Source organism: Schistocerca nitens, chromosome 9 (genome assembly GCF_023898315.1).
Source record: "Schistocerca nitens isolate TAMUIC-IGC-003100 chromosome 9, iqSchNite1.1, whole genome shotgun sequence".
Lineage (NCBI taxonomy): Eukaryota > Metazoa > Arthropoda > Insecta > Orthoptera > Acrididae > Schistocerca > Schistocerca nitens.
In genome coordinates, this window is record NC_064622.1 from 288,998,989 (window position 1) to 289,012,264 (window position 13,276).

General features: G+C 41.1%; 1 protein-coding gene across 1 annotated transcript in view; it reads right to left on the bottom strand.

Annotated features, from left to right (window-relative positions):
- Positions 1 to 13,276, bottom strand: part of LOC126202937 (cubilin-like) — a 771,281-nt gene that overhangs the window by 580,402 nt on the left and 177,603 nt on the right. The window lies entirely within an intron of this gene.

Genomic DNA, 13,276 nt, shown 5'->3' on the forward strand with positions numbered 1-13,276 from the left:
GTGAGAGAAAGTGTTGTGCTGCCTTTGAGAGTGTGCAAGGATGTGGTGGAGACAGGATATGGATGTTATGTGCAAAGTCAGGATACTGTGCTAGCAGGGAGTATGGAGTGGAGAATAGGAAGGAAGGTCAGCAGAAAAGGGCGAGGGGAGAGAAGTAGAGAAAGAGAAAAGAATAGTAGGTGTTTGGCAGAATAGAAGGCATGTGAGGTGCTGGAGTGGGAGCAGGGATGTAGATAGAGGGCTGGGACTAGCGAAGGTTGAGGACATGGGTGTTGTGGGAATGAAGACTGTGTTGTAGGAAAAGTTCCCACCTGCCAAATTCAGAAAAACTGCTGTTGGTAGAAAAAATCCAGATGGTGCAGGTTGTGAAGCAGTCTTTGAAGTGAAGCACATAATTTTGGGCAGCATGTTCAGCAACTGGGTTGTCCCACAGTCTCTTGGCCACAGTTTGGCAGTAGCTGTTCATGTGGACAGACACCTTGTTAGCTGCCATGCCCACATAGAAACCAACACAGTGGTTGTGTCTTGGTTTGTAGATCACATGGCTGCTTTCACAGGTAACCCTGCCTTCGATTGGATAGGAGATGCCAGTGACAGGACAGGAAGGATGTATTGGACAGGCCTTGCATCTACATCTACTGAAGAGACATGAGCCATGGAGCAAGGATTAGAAACAAGATTGGAGTAGGGATGGGCGAAGGTTTTGCATTGGTTTGGTATTTGGCAGAATATCACTTTGAGAGAGGTAGAGAGGACAGTAGGTATGATGTTCCTCATTTCCAGGACATAATGAGAGGTAGTAGAAACCTTGGCGAAGAATGTGATTTGGCTGCTCCTGTCCTGGGTGGTACTGAGTTGCAAGAGAAGTGCTTCTTTGCAGCTGGACTGTGGGTACGTAGAAGGTGTTCTGGGACTGGAGAGAGAAGGCACTGGAAATTTATTTCTGAACAAGGCTGAGAGAGCGATGTCGGTCTGTGAATGCCTCAATGAGATGCTTGGAACATACGGAAAGGGACTGCTCATCACTACAGATACGGTGACCACACATGGCTAGGTCATATGGAAGGGACTTCTTGGTAGGAAATGGGTGGCAGCTGATGAAGTGGAGGTATTGTTGGTGGTTGGTATGATTAATGGAGGCAGAGGTACTTACATAGCCACACTTGAGGTGAAGGTAGACTTCTAGGAAGCTGGCTACGGCTGAGGAGGACCAGGTGTAGCAAATGGAGGAGAAGGTGATGAGGAACTGGAGGAATGTATATGTCATCAATGAATCTGAACCAGTTGCGAGATTTGGGTTTTGGGGTTGTGAGGAAGGATTTCTCTAGATGGACCATTAATATGTTGGTATATGATAGTGCCCTGTGGATGCCTGCTGCTGTACTACAGGTTTGTTGTAGATGATATCTTCATAGCAGAAGTAACTGTGGGTGAGGTTATAGTTGGTCATGTTCGCTATGAAGGAGGTTGTAGGTTTGGAGATAGTTGGGTGTTTGGAAAGGTACCATTCAACTGTGGCATGGCCTTGGGCATTGGGGATTTAGTGTAGAAGTAGGTGACATTAATAGTGAAAAGAAGGGTGCAGGGTGGCAAAGGATTAGGAACTGTGCAGAATCAGCAGAGGAAATGGCTGATGTCTGAGGGTAGGTTATGGTTAATAGGCTGGCAGTATTGGTCCACATGTGTAGAGATTCTCTGTCGGGGCACAATAACAGACCACCCTCCTCAGTGGTTGGGTTTATGGGCTTCAGGAAACATTTAGAGGATAGGAGTATGATGACTGGTAGGGGTGAAGAAAGAGACAGATTCATAGAAGAGTTTTTGTGATGGGCCTAAAGATCTGAGGAGGATGATTTCTGGAATGGAGTCACTGTGGCAGGGTTTGAAGTTGGATGTATCTGACAGCTTGCAGATTCCCTTTGCTATTTAACCCTGCACTTCATAACAATAGCAGTGGAGCCTTTGTCCACAGGTAGGATAATAAAGTCAAGAATAAGTTTTCAGGCAGTGAGTTGCACTTCTTTCTGCAGATGTAAGGTTGTTTTCAATGTTTCCATGACAACTAACAAGCTATTCAAACATGCTGAACAACGCAAAGTGCTTCACTTCAATGCCTGCTTCACAGCCTGTGCTACCTGGACCATAACTGTGAACACCAGCTTTTCTGAATTGTGCAGATGGGAACTCTCTCCACAGCATAATTTGTGTTTCTGTAACACCCTCACCTCAAAATTCACAAGTCCCAGTCCACTATCTGCTTCCCTGCTCCCATTCCAACACCTCACAAGCCTTCTATTCCATCAATGCATCTACTAGTCCCTTCCCCTTCTTTACTTCTCTCCCGTCTCCCTTTTCTGTTCGCTGTCCTCTGCCCTCTTCCCAGCCCCACCACCCAGCAAAGTGTCACGACTCCACATCTAGCATCCCTATCCTGTTCTCGACATGTCACTGCATGCTCTGAAAGGCAGCACAACAGTTCTCCTGCCCTAGTCTGCTATCCACCTCCCTGCCAGCCTGATGGCTCCTCCTTACCCTCACTACTCACCCTGGAGTGTTGCTCATTTCAGATGCAGTTGCAGTCTGCAGTCAGGCCGCAGTAGTCATGTGTGTCATGTGTGTGTGCATTGTGCTTGTGTGAATGTGTGTGAGCTTTCTATTCCCCAAACCTTAAATGTTCTGTAATCTTTTCATTGTGCCAGACTAAGGCTTATCTACTCCACATGGTGAGTAGCAGTCCACCCTTTTCATAATATTCTTGTTATTCCATCCTGTATGTCCCATTGTTTGATTTTGTCCACTGACTTTTCTTCCATCTCACAGCTGCGTTCTTTGTTACTGTTCTCTCACACATACTTTACTCAGTGTCCATCCTTTCCTTTCTCTTCTTTCCTGTGTTTTACTGTCACCTTCCAAATCACACACACTCTTGATTTCTGAGCCACACTGTATCAACGGATCAGTTTACACACAACACACAGTTATGTGGCCTCATGGATTGTTGCAGTATCTCATGCCTCACATTCTACCCACCAATATCATCATTCCTAGACCTTCTTCACCCTTGTGTATTTTCATACATTATTTTCTGCATCCAACCCCCATCCCCACTCTCTCTCCCCTTATTCCAGCATGCACATACTGACCTCATCTATTCCATTTACACCTGCACTCCCTCTCTTCCCACCTATCCACCCACCGCCCTGCATACCACTATTATCGACTTATTAGTTATTTTTCTATTTGATCTCATTGTGTTCCATACTGATTTAAATTCATTTTCATCTTTCACTATCAGGCCTACCCTCTCAGGTTTCACTTTCTTTCTCCATGCTTCATCCATTTTGTCCTTTTTTGTTATTTTTCCCACGTATTTTTACCTGTTTCTTCTCTTCTCCTACAGATCCTTGCTAGTTTAGTCTGTGTCAATACAGAAAAGTTATCCTGTTCTGGCATCACTGGCTAGTTCATGGGAACACCCCAAATGGCCTAACCATCAAATTACCCATCTCCGGCTGCAGCTCCTCCTTCCACAATGACCTCTATCTATTTAATTTTCATCAGACCACAGCTCTCATCAACTTGGTCCATCAAAACCATACAAAAAGCCCCAGACATTCTTACAAACCAACTCTCCATCAGTAAAATTTCCTGCTCTGTAATCCCAAATTCCTGCAATCCATCTCCCGGACTGATACTCTTATACTTGAGGAAATAGAGCAGCATGCACTATGCCACCTCAAAAAACTCTCCAACCTGTCACCCCCCAATCCCACCTTGGACTACCACTGTCCACCAAGACTACAAGAGCCTCCAAACCTCTTCCACATAATTTCATAGTTGACAAACCCTACCTCGCAGACATACTACATTTACCTCATCCTCAGAAACTCCCTCCCACCATTGAACAGATTCAAGAACCTAAACAGACCCAAAACACAGTCATGAACCTTTCCTCCAAAAACCTTAGTACTAAGAACGCATCAGCCTCTTCCAAAAGCTTGCCCCACTCCCAAATCTAGTCATGCTAGAATTGTTGAAGACCTTCTTTCTCCCAGTCCCTACTATGGAAATACTTTTTCACCACCAATCCTATCAAACAGACTCAATCCCAAACCTATACTGAACCCTGCCTGACTCAGATCACTCCACCACCCAATCGTGATCCATTATCATTTCTCCCAAATCAGACCTTATTAATTTCCAAGCCTAGAATCTTACCTCTTACTCCTTCTGAAAATCGCTCAATATGGAAACCAATCTAACATCTGCAGAAAGAACTGAAACCCACCACCTAAAAACTGATATGGACCTTATAATCCTACCTGCGAACAAAGGCCCCGTCACTGTGATTTTGAACTGCACAGATCATGTGGTTTTGCACTGCAGAGACCATCTGGCAGAGGGACTCCACCAGATGTCTGATTTGTCCCCCTACAAACCCTGCCACAGTGACCCCATTCTAGAAATCCAGAGGATCTCCAGTCCCTCCTCAAATCCTTTGCCCCATCCCAGACCCTCTCCCACAAGTCTATCACTGTCCTCATCCCTATCACTTCCTCACTCATATCTTCCCGTGCTTTCTAAACTCCATAAACCAAACCACCCAACAGGTCTGACTGTTTTCGGTTGCTGTGTCTGCACTGAGAGAATCTCTGCTCTCACAGACCATATCTTCAGCATATTACATGTAACCTATCCTCCTATGCAAAAGAAACCAGTCATTTCCTCCACCAACTCTCCGTAGTTTCTGTTCCTTTACTGCCTGTCACCCTGCTCATCACTATCAATGCCACCTCTACACAAACATCCCCAATGTCTATGTCCTTGCCACTACCGAACACTACTATTCCCAACACACGACTGAAACCAAGCGTACAATCTCCTTCCTATCACCATGACAAACTATACCCTCACCTACATTTACTTCTTCTTTGAAGTCACCATCTACAAACAAATCTGTGGTATAACAATGGGCACCCACGTAGCACCATCCTATCCCAAACTATTCACGGACCATTCTAGCGGAATCCATCCTAACCATTCAGAATCCCTAATTGCACACCTAGTTCAGATACACTGACAATATTTTAGTGATCTTGAACAAGGATGAGGACACCCTATCCACATTCCTCCAGAACTTCAACACCTCCTCCCCAACTCTCTTCACCTGGTCCTCCACAATCCAATAAGCCACCTTCCTTGATGTTGACCTCCATCTCAAAGATGGGGTACATCAGTACCTCCATCCACATCATACATACCAATCACCAACAATACCTCCACTTCTCCAGCTGCCACTTACTCCCTGCCAAGAAGTCTCTTCCAAATCGTTTAGCTACACATGGTCGGCACATCTGTAGTAACGAGCAGATCTATCACATACATCCACTACCTCCCACTTCAGGCCTATCACAGGCATCTACTATCCCATCAAAGACAGGGCCACCTGTGATAGCACCCATGTGATCTACAAACTAAGCTGCAACCACGTGCTGCTTTCTATGTGGGCATGACAATTAACAAGCTGTCTGTCTGCAGACCATCTTTCTGCTGAACTTGCTGCATCATCTTGATCCTTCCATAGCCTGCATCATCTTGATCCTCCCTACCAAAACCAGGTTTTCTGAATTGGACAGATGGGAATTCCCCCAACAAAACACTCTTTGTTCCCGTAACCCCCATTCTCAACCTCTGCTAGTCCCAGTCCTATATCCATTTCCCCACTCCCATTCCAGCAGCTCACCTGCCTTCTATATCCCTAATGCAAACATAGGACTTTGCCCCTTCTCTCCTATTACCTCTCTCTTTTCTGATCCCCATTCTCCTTCTTACCCCCCCCCCCCCCCCCCCTGCCACAAATCTCTCTCAGTACAGAGTCCTGACTCTGCACCTGGCATACCTATCCTGTCTCCACCATGTCCCTTCACATTCTCATGGGCAGCACAAAACCTTCCACTGCCACTGCCCTGCTATCACTCTCCCTCCCTGCCTCATGCCACTTCCTCACCCCCCACCACTCAACACAGACTGCTTTTCATGTCAGTCACAGTCAAGCCACAGTGTCCATGTGTCTGTGAGTTGTGCTTAAGTGTGAATGTGTGTCTGCTTTCTGTTTCCAAAGAAGGCCTTTTGACAAAAATCTGAATTGTGCAGCAGTCTTTTCATTGTGCCTGTCTGCGACTCAGTGCTTCCTCTTTGTGGTGAGCAGCAATCTACCCTTTCATAATATTTTTATATTTTACTTATTGACTCAGATATTTTCTTTATTCATTTTTAAACATCATTCCCTCCCTCTGCTTCACTTTTCTCTGTCTCTCTCTTGTTTTTTTGCAATCTCCTTTCAGTTTTTAATTGAAATGTTCACTTCACTTTTCATTTCACTTCCTCTATCCTTCTTTTGCTTCTTACTCTACTCCTATGTCAGTACTGGAATGAAGGTAGAACAGTTTGTACCATTATATTCTCTTTGACTTACTTCCTACTTTCTCTACACCTCATCTTTCAACTTTCTTTCCCTTCATCCTCACAACAGGTGGGTATTTCTCATCCTGAAATCTGAGCGACCTGCCCCTTCTTTCAAACTATATCCAACCTATCCCCCTTTTCCCTCTGATGAAGGAACTAATACAGGATGGTCCAGACACTGTACATGGGTTCCCGTGTTTCATAGTTCTTTTCTGTAGTTTTTAAATTCATTTTTTTCCTTTTTCAGGACTGAGAGCTACATTGGGAAATACTCCAAGGAGAGACTGAGTCCTAAACAGCACACAAAATTGATAAAACTTTATTCTGAAAATCAAAAATCCATCATCCTCACTCAAAGAGCATACCATTGGCACTTCAATGCATGCTAGTGTCCTCATCTGACTATGATGCTCCATCCTGTAGCACATTTTCAGAAACCTAATTCAGTCTGTGATTGCCCAAGAACAGTTAGACAACATTCAGTTCAAACTCCCAAAAACATTCAACGTGTGAGGGGAAGCTTTAATTACCATCCTAATGTCAACATGAAGATATGCAACTCAGCAACTCAGCTTGAGAAGAACAGAAAGTCACTGCAGAGAAGTTTAATAACTGAATTAAAGTTTTTTCCAGTACAAACTGCAACTGATGCACAAGCCTGTCCCAGGTATGCAGTTCACTTCCAAGACTTGGCAACAAAACAACTGACCATCACAGTCCCCAGACATAAAAGGCCCACATTATTCCTCCAGGGATATCTCAAAGAACTATGGTAACAAACTAGCAAGCATCGAACAGCTCAAAAACAATATACGTGTCATGATCAATGAGTTACAGCCAGCAATTCTTGACAAAATTATGAACAATGTAATGCAAAGAGCTACTCTTGTGAAGCTGTGAATGGTGGTTATTTGAAACACACAAATTTTTTTCACATCTAGTATTTTGACCTTTTCCAGCCATTTAATTCCCGCTGTAGACAGAAATAATTAAATGCTTTTCCAAACACAAAAGTTTTAAAGTATCTAAACTCATGCTTGACTTCTGCACTACCACATAGTAATAAAAAATAGGAATAGTTTCTTCATTCTTTTATGCTGATGGTCAGACGGTCAGTCTGTCTCCTTATAATCAACTATCAAACATACAATGACTCTTCAAATCTCTTTCCAATTTGCTTTGACATAACCAAACATACAATCAGCCCACACATCATACACCCTCACTACTAAATAATGTTCCTAGCCTTTGAGAACTTGAGGTCAAGCAGACAACATTTAGGAGTATTTTTAGGAAATATATTATACATTTTCCTCAGCTTCTCTTACACCTGAGGGAAGTTATGAATTACTACAGCAGCCAGCATTTGAGTTACAAGTGACCCAATTTGTGGATGGTGACCCAGCCTCATCATTTATTAGTTTTATCTGAATCTCATGGCTCAGCACTGATGTGTCATGCTGAAATCTTAATTTTTCAGATCTGAATTGATACATCCTTTCTGTCCCAACAGTGACTATTTAATCATACAGCAAATATTGTTGCTGTCAGCCACAGCTTCTTGAAAAATATTGAGGAGTACTTATTTTAATGTGGTTTGTATCCATCTGATTTTACTCAATAATTTTCCAAAATGTTTATTTGTTTATTATCAGCGGCATGATGATGCTCTCTACAGTACACAACTGCATGTAATGGGTTTCAAAGTTTCTCCATTAGGTTTTATTGTAATACTTTCATCTTCTTTAAAAAAACTATTTTGACTTTTTGGATATATGACAGCAGATCATTTTTATATTAGAATAAAAGTGGACTGAGTATTGATCCTTGTAGTGCATCTCTAGTTATTATTTTCCCCTCTAAAGGTGCTGTTCTGTTGTGTGTTCTGAATAGTTTTCTTAATGAGACAAATTGCATTCTTTTAGTTAAATAAGACGAAAATTAGTTACAGTGAGATACGATACCATAATATTTGAGTTTTTCTATTATACATTGAACTGCGCAATCAAATGTTTCTGACAAATCACCTACAAAACAAAACAGCAGTATTTTGTCAATTAAATTTTATATAATCTTATCATCAAATTTAAAAATGGCATACTCTGTAGTGATACCCATTTCAAACCCAAACTGAGACTATATATCATATTTTGTGTTATTGAAACTTGTTGCACATGGCACTGCTTCTTGCATAAGCCTTGAAATGCCAACATCAATCTCCTGAGCTACTTCTAGCAAATTATTATTAAAAATGTTAATTACCTTACTCTTATCAGTTATTATTTTTGTTGTTTCTATAATAATTTAAGTCTCACAAACCTTAAATGATTTTTCACCTTTTCTATGTAGATTTAATTAGTGTAAAAATAAATACACAGAAAATTTCAAGTGGTAATAACTGGTGTATGGGTCAACACTCACTGTGAATTCTTGAGGTAAGCCATGTTTTTCCATACTCTGTTTTATTTTGAAATGAAGTTATTAGATTTTGAGATGCTGACCACTTCATATGTATTTTCATTTTAAACAGTTACAGCAATGTATTTTAATGTTCTGCATTCTGGCACTGTGATGAAACCCAAGTAGAGGTCTTTTTATACATGAATTTCACACGTGAGACAATTGTGCCCTTAACCACTACAGCTGCGCAAAATCCTTATTAGAGATGTCATCCCATGTTGCTCTCTTCACACAGATGTGTGCTATATGCCAGGCCTCATGCATTATAGTTTCTTGCTGTGATGTAGCTTGACAGTGCTCCAGGAGATTGGCTATCACTAAATATAAAGTATCTATTTCAAAATAAAACAGACTATGCAGGAAAATGACTTCCCCGAAGTAATTTCTGGGGTTGGGAAGGTGGCAAATTTACTGCACAAACTGGATGAACTAAGAGATAGATTGATAGAACATGTCCTGAAGAATCAAGAAATAGTTAAATTGGTGATGGAGAAAAGTGTGGGGGTTAAAAATTGTAAACGATGGCCTACACTGGACTACAGTAATCAGGTTCAAGCGGAGGTAAACACAGAAGTTATAGACGAAGGGAATTCATGATTCATCATCATAGCACTTTCCACAATCTTGGTTTCTAGGGTACTGGTTTCCTTTTTGTGTGCTTCTTGTATACCCATTAAAGACATTGAAATTTGCAAGAGATAATTCTTCAGTACAGGCAGTGAAGCACATCCCCAATATAATTTTTTGTCATTAAATGCAATACCTTTGTTTTTGTTTGTTGTGCCCATATAAATTAGTATCTAACCACCTCCAGTGTTCCTGGAATCCTGGCATTTCAATGTGATCTCCAGAAAGCATGTAATATGGATAGGGCGGCATCTGAGGATATTGTTCAGTTCACAGCTGCACACACACTACTCTGATGATGAGGATTGTAATTTTTATCATGATAGTGGCTTCAACTGAGGCTGCTTATTTAATTGATCCTGCTCATGAATCAACAGCCCTTGCACAATTCTCATATTGGATGTCAAAGCAAGTGTCAGTCACCTATGGAGAGTGCTGTGTCATTTGACACATTGCGTGGGTTTGTCATTCATTCCACTTATAAGTTGTGCAAGGGAAATACCAAAAGGTTGTTTAAGGGAATTGCCAAAACGTTGTGCTAGGGAATTACCAATCAGCTCATCACCCCAGACAATGTACTCAGTGATATGAGGAAGAAACACTATTCTGCTCCTAATATGCAGAACAGACATTGTCTGATGTTTTTCTAGTGGCACTTCCTCTACTGAAGGACCCTTGCCCTGCTAAAGGAACTCAAATACCCAAACCCATTGGATTCCTTAGTTATTTCCCTTGCAAACAAATTAAAAACATGGAAAACTCTTACTATGTCTAACTGGGATTTTTGGACAGAAAGTGGGAATAGATAAAACTAACAGCTCATTTAGCTCCTTACTTTACCTTGCCCTGCTAAAGGAACTCAAATACCCAAACCCATTGGATTCCTTAGTTATTTCCCTTGCAAACAAATTAAAAACATGGAAAACTCTTACTATGTCTAACTGGGATTTTTGGACAGAAAGTGGGAATAGATAAAACTAACAGCTCATTTAGCTCCTTACTTTACCTACTAACTATAAGTTTTTATTTAACTTATTTATGTAAACAGAGCTTCCTTCATCTAATTGTTAACACCATGGTTACAAAGTGTTGTTACTGTCTGATGTTTCTAAAATTTACCTGCACATATTCTACAACTGTTCTTCCTCAGTTGCATCCAATAAGCCATTCTCTCAAAGCTCATAGTTGTCATTTTGGTGAGATTGTGTAGAAATGTTTGAAAGTGACAGTCTCATTCAGTTGTCAAAACATTATTGTAAATGATTTATTTTGCTCTGGAAAGAGTAAGATCTCTTGTGAGGCCATATCTGTGCAGTCATGTGGACACAGGAACCTAAATTCATGGTCAAAACTGCTAGCAGACACCTCTGCAATAATGTACAACTATGAGGTAGCAGGTTCAAATCTTGCTAACACAGTGGAAAATATTTTCATAAACAATATTGTGACTAGTAAAGAGAAGTGAGCTAGTGACCGAATGTTCCTGATGAACAGACTTCATGTCAATGTCCTGGATTATATTCAAACCATCCACAGTATAATATAAAGCTAGTGCATATAACACTGTTTATTTTTATCTGTCTGCTGAATGTGGAATTAAGCCTAACGATGCATTTGGCGCTATTTGACAGGAGCAGGCTATATGCTGGCACTAGGTTTCATCTTCTCCCTTTTTTCTTACTGTTTAGAAATTATCCCCAAGATTAGTAACATTTATTGGAAGTCACAACCATTTACAGCTCACAGTGGCATAATGGGTTTTGTGGGGGATAGCATCCATGAACTTATCTCATGAGATCTGATTCATGAGCAATGCTCAACTTACTTTTATGACACTTTCTTTTAAAAGCATATTGAAGCAACTGGACTACTGCAGTCGAAGTATGAGATCAAAATGTCTCAAAAAAGGTAATTTGTTTCATCTCAAAAACAATTTTTAATTACTACTAACTAATTAAAATATCAATACAAAATTGTTAATAAATTTGAAGATAATTTGTTTTGACAAAATCTGATTCCAGATATATAATATAAAAGGGTTGCCCAGAAAGTAATGCACCACATTTTATTTCTTCAACAATAATTCTTCATTGAACATAATAAGAATTACGTTCACGAAAGCATGTGTGTAATTTTTTCACGTAATCTCCATCCCACTATATGGCCTTCATCAAGTGCGAAACAAGAGTGTGTATGCCCTGTCAGTACCAATACTTGTCCTGATAGTGGAGCCACTGCTTCATTGTGTGAATCATCCACTCATCATCCTCAAAATGTCTTCCACGAATGGCAACATTTAATGGCCCAAACAAGTGGAAGTCTGAGGGGGCTAGGTCAGGGCTGTGGCGTGGATGGGGTAACACTGTGCTAACCTGTTTTGCGATGTGTTCAGCAGTCATCAGACTTGTGTGGGGCTGAGCGTTATTGTGTTGCAGCAGAACATCTCCTGCTGTGGAGCCGAAGTCACCGGAAGCACGTCTTAAGTTTTGTTAACATGTTGACATATGCTTCTGAATTAATGGTACTGCCTCTTGGCATCATATCAATGAGAATCACACCTTCACAGTCCCAGAGCACGGTAATTATGACCTTACCGGCAGAAGCAGTTGCTTTGAACTTTTTCTTCTGTGGGGAGTGGGAAAGACTCCATTCCATCAACTGTCATTTTGTTTTGGGCTCAAAACGGTAAACCAGGTTTCATCACCTGTCACAATCCACAATGAGAAGGCCTACCACTCAGCTTCAAAACATTGCAACAAATCATGACAAACATTTTTTCTGTGCACTTTGTGATCCATCATTAGGACCCATCTTGCACACACTTTTGAACATCCAAGAGTCTAGATAACTGCATCCACATTTACTTTGGTGATTGACAGATGCAGCACCAACTGCCAAGCCATAATGCATTTGTCCTCATGAATGGCAACATCAGCTCCCTGCAACATGTCATGTGTGGCAGCCATGGATGGACTCCCCAATAACTGCAAATCTTGGAGCTCTGCCGAACTGCCTTCTGATGACCTCACTGTCTGTGACCAGCAACTAATTGTACTTCTGTTGACAGCAGATACTCCAAGAACTATGTGAATATTCCGCACAGTTTCTTTCTTTGCAGAAATGATGGCACATAGCTTGTAACGTACATGACTACAGATGACATTTTGAAACTGTCCTGCAGCTATGCTATCTGTCAGAAGTGATGAAAACTTGACGAGCTCACTCAGGAGACTTCAAATAATACAAACGAAACATTTCGCATTCGTAGCATTGTTTCCGGCTGAGAAAAAAAATGCAGTGCATTACCTCTAGGCAACCCTTGTATATTTATGTAAAAAATGGAAGTGTTATGACAGATAAGTTATCATGATGGAAGACAGTCACATACAAGTCCACCTTTAGACAGTTCACATGGACTCTTTTCAGCAGTCACTGCCTTTCATAAGTGTGGCTGTAATGACTGAATCTACTAGCTGTCAAGAAAGAGGAGAATATTCTTTGTTTTTCATAATCTTTTCCCTCCCTTCTCTCTCTCTCTCTCTCTCTCTCTCTCTCTCTCTCTCTCTCTCTCTCTCTCTCTCTCTCCTTAAGGGATCATCAACATAGGTCAAAATGTCTATCTTTCACCTATGGACCAAAATAGTTCAGTCAAATTTCTTTACATGTTACGATGTCAAATATTTATTTTCAGCTGTCAGAATTAAAACTATCAAACATATTTCAA